At 54.8% G+C, this 4,030-nt stretch overlaps 1 non-coding gene across 1 annotated transcript in view; it reads left to right on the top strand.

Moving 5' to 3' along the window:
- The first annotated feature begins 3,131 nt into the window (after positions 1-3,131).
- Positions 3,132-4,030, top strand: part of LOC126147476 (small subunit ribosomal RNA) — a 1,909-nt gene continuing 1,010 nt past the window's right edge. Inside the window, exon 1 of the ribosomal RNA XR_007530319.1 lies at positions 3,132-4,030. This exon is cut by the window's right edge and continues 1,010 nt beyond it. This is a non-coding gene — a ribosomal RNA (small subunit ribosomal RNA).

The following is a 4,030-nucleotide window of genomic DNA, read 5'->3' as shown; positions in this document are numbered from 1 at the left end:
CGCTGTCCCTATACATGCTGTAAGTCTGTGCACACAATATGAACCACACCTCAGCGAGACACTCCATCACACATTACTCTCTGCCTGTAACAGACACAGATACGATATGTAAGCACCAGCATGGACCAACGTCCGGTGCATCCTCTCCGCCACAGTACACCATCCACACTATGATAACCACACCAGGGGGTCCAATTATAAAATAGAATATCCCACCCGTCCAACATCCACAATTGCTCAGATAAGCCACCAACACCCCACACATGTCCTACACAGGGGTGCACCCAACACCACCACACTGCCTCCTGTTACGGCACAGAAACAATGGCAGGAATGAATCACACAGGTCTGCCACTCCCTTGCCGCAACCACAGACGCGGCGCGCCTCCAGTCACGAGCGAAAAGCGCATCCTGACGAGACAGAACTGCTGTGACATACTGACGCTGCCTCAGACATTCACTTACAATGATCACTACCAACGAACCTGCCCCCCCCCCCCCCCCCCCCAAACACACTATCTCTTACCATGTTGTGTACTGTAATCCAACCCATTTTGCACCTTAACCTAACCAAATTTGTAACGCAATTTGTACCGCAATGTAACGCAATTTGTACCGCAATGTAACGCAATTTGTACCGCAATGTAACGCAATTTGTAACGCAATTTGTGTCTTAACCTAACCCACGTTGTGCCTTAACCTAACCCACGTTGTGCCTTAACGTAACCCACGTTGTGCCCTTAACGTAACCCACGTTGTGCCTTAACGTAACCCACGTTGTGCCTTAACGTAACCCACGTTGTGCCTTAACGTAACCCACGTTGTGCCTTAACGTAACCCACGTTGTGCCTTAACGTAACCCACGTTGTGCCTTAACGTAACCCACGTTGTGCCTTAACGTAACCCACGTTGTGCCTTAACGTAACCCACGTTGTGCCTTAACGTAACCCACGTTGTGCCTTAACGTAACCCACGTTGTGCCTTAACGTAACCCACGTTGTGCCTTAACCGTAACCCACGTTGTGCCTTAACGTAACCCACGTTGTGCCTTAACGTAACCCACGTTGTGCCTTAACCTAACCCACGTTGTGCCTTAACCTAACCCACGTTGTGCCTTAACCTAACCCACGTTGTGCCTTAACCTAACCCACGTTGTGCCTTAACCTAACCCACGTTGTGCCTTAACCTAACCCACGTTGTGCCTTAACCTAACCCACGTTGTGCCTTAACCTAACCCACGTTGTGCCTTAACCTAACCCACGTTGTGCCTTAACCTAACCCACGTTGTGCCTTAACCTAACCCACGTTGTGCCTTAACCTAACCCACGTTGTGCCTTAACCTAACCCACGTTGTGCCTTAACCTAACCCACGTTGTGCCTTAACCTGCTCTGTAATTGGCATATGACACGTTACATTAATCTAGTGTTGTCTAACCACAACCCTCTGAATATAGTTCGCTACTCGCACCGCCCACCTCTTGTGTGTCGTTTCATGTTGAAACACTTCGCAAGTGTTGCTTACTTTTTACATGCTCCCGCTGTACACTGTAATGTGGACAACTGCAGGATGTACATCGCCCCCCCCCCTCCACCCTGCCTTCGCACGCTGGTCGTTCAGGTGCTTGCGTGTTCAATGCCCTTCGCAGCTGTTCACTGGCATTCGCATGTCGAAGCGCTCAGTCTACGTCGTGGTACGGCCTGTGTCCACTGTCCGCTGATATCGTAAGCTTAATCCTCACATTGTACTGCACATAGGTCCGTATGTACTGAATGATACGCTGTGGCACATGTGTGACCGTACGACTGCGCCCAACAACAGCGAACCATACGGTCCAAATGTTGTGCACTCAGCCACGTGCCGTCTCCCCATAACAGCTACATTGCAGTGTGGTACGCCATAGAGACGTGTGGGAGTAACGGACGCCCTGGATGGCGATCAGCATGAGCCGTCTGTTGATGTAGTGGCGCGTGTATTCAAACGTAGTCGTCTCTTCTCACACAGTGTGATAGCATGGTGCACCGCGTTCCACATCTGCGACATGGTACAGATGCTGGTTGACAGTCGGTCTCGTAATGGACATCGCATACGTAGGGGGCCACCTCCCACGTGTTCTCTAGTCGTGCACATTTTGTTGCGTGTATGTGGGCAGACGTAGTGTGTCGTGACACCTAACAGACAGGTATGCAATAATCGTTGCATTTGCAAACTGGGATGGACGTCTACGTTTGCTGGTGACGTGACGCAACGCAAATGAACAACTGGTAAACCCATTGTGGTGCGGTTGTTGTTGCTGGAGGTAAATCAGTAAGGGCAAATCTGTGTGTGAAGCGATACGCGCGCGGTGGCTGGGTGGGACCGTCCCCGGCCGGTGAGGGGGGGGCCGCCCGGCGTGCTGGCCGCGCGGTGCGTGGGCGCACGCGCTACAGCCGGCTGGTGGGGGCGCCCAGTGGCAGGCGCGCCGGCCGACGGACGCGGCAGGCGGCGCAGCTGCGCGCCGGGGCACCCTGCGCGCGGCGCCGGGCGGCCAAAGTGGGTCCTCGCGGGCCCGGTGCGAAGCGCGGTGGACATCTGCAGTGTGCTGGTCCGACTGAGGACTGTGTGCGTTGAGGATGCGCCGCCGCCCGGCACTCGGCGCCGCGACGCCGTCTGCTGCTCGGTCGCCCCAGCGGTTCTCGCTGGTGGTTTGTATCGCAGTTGTGCAGACGTGTTGGCACGTGCGCTGTGCTGGGAGAGTTCGCTTCGGCACCCACGTGGGGCCTTTGCCCTTCTGTGGCGCTGGCGTTGGAGCTGCCGGTCACCGTAGGTGGCGCGTGTTGTCTCCCGCCGGCAATGCCACGACAGCACGCTCCCGGGCCTCTGTCGGCAGCGGCAAGCTCAGTTGGGAGCACGGGTGGTCGCACCTAAAGCGTCTACTCGCCTAACTCCGGGCGATTGCGCCTCTCTCGAACCCGACCAAGTACTTAGGACGGCGCTGCGCGCCGCCGGGACCTGAGAGGGTTTCGAGGTGTATTGTGCAGGGGAGCTCAGCCTCCTCCTGTTTGCAGAATAATTGAGCGGACGCTTGCGTGTTCGCGCGGGCCCCTGGGACACACTCCCGGGCGGCCGGCTGCTCAGCTCTAGTTGACGCAGCTCCCTGGTTGATCCTGCCAGTAGTCATATGCTTGTCTCAAAGATTAAGCCATGCATGTCTCAGTACAAGCCGCATTAAGGTGAAACCGCGAATGGCTCATTAAATCAGTTATGGTTCCTTAGATCGTACCCACGTTACTTGGATAACTGTGGTAATTCTAGAGCTAATACATGCAAACAGAGTCCCGACCAGAGATGGAAGGGACGCTTTTATTAGATCAAAACCAATCGGTCGGCTCGTCCGGTCCGTTTGCCTTGGTGACTCTGAATAACTTTGGGCTGATCGCACGGTCCTCGTACCGGCGACGCATCTTTCAAATGTCTGCCTTATCAACTGTCGATGGTAGGTTCTGCGCCTACCATGGTTGTAACGGGTAACGGGGAATCAGGGTTCGATTCCGGAGAGGGAGCCTGAGAAACGGCTACCACATCCAAGGAAGGCAGCAGGCGCGCAAATTACCCACTCCCGGCACGGGGAGGTAGTGACGAAAAATAACGATACGGGACTCATCCGAGGCCCCGTAATCGGAATGAGTACACTTTAAATCCTTTAACGAGTATCTATTGGAGGGCAAGTCTGGTGCCAGCAGCCGCGGTAATTCCAGCTCCAATAGCGTATATTAAAGTTGTTGCGGTTAAAAAGCTCGTAGTTGGATTTGTGTCCCACGCTGTTGGTTCACCGCCCGTCGGTGTTTAACTGGCATGTATCGTGGGACGTCCTGCCGGTGGGGCGAGCCGAAGGCGTGCGACCGCCTCGTGCGTGTTCGTGCGTCCCGAGGCGGACCCCGTTGAAATCCTACCAAGGTGCTCTTTATTGAGTGTCTGGGTGGGCCGGCACGTTTACTTTGAACAAATTAGAGTGCTTAAAGCAGGCAAGCCCGCCTGAATACTGTGTGCATG

The sequence above is a fragment of the Schistocerca cancellata genome, unplaced genomic scaffold (genome assembly GCF_023864275.1).
Source record: "Schistocerca cancellata isolate TAMUIC-IGC-003103 unplaced genomic scaffold, iqSchCanc2.1 HiC_scaffold_865, whole genome shotgun sequence".
In the NCBI taxonomy this organism is placed as follows: Eukaryota; Metazoa; Arthropoda; class Insecta; order Orthoptera; family Acrididae; genus Schistocerca; species Schistocerca cancellata.
Note: the sequence above shows the minus strand (reverse complement) of the source record. Positions and strands in the feature narration are given on the sequence as shown.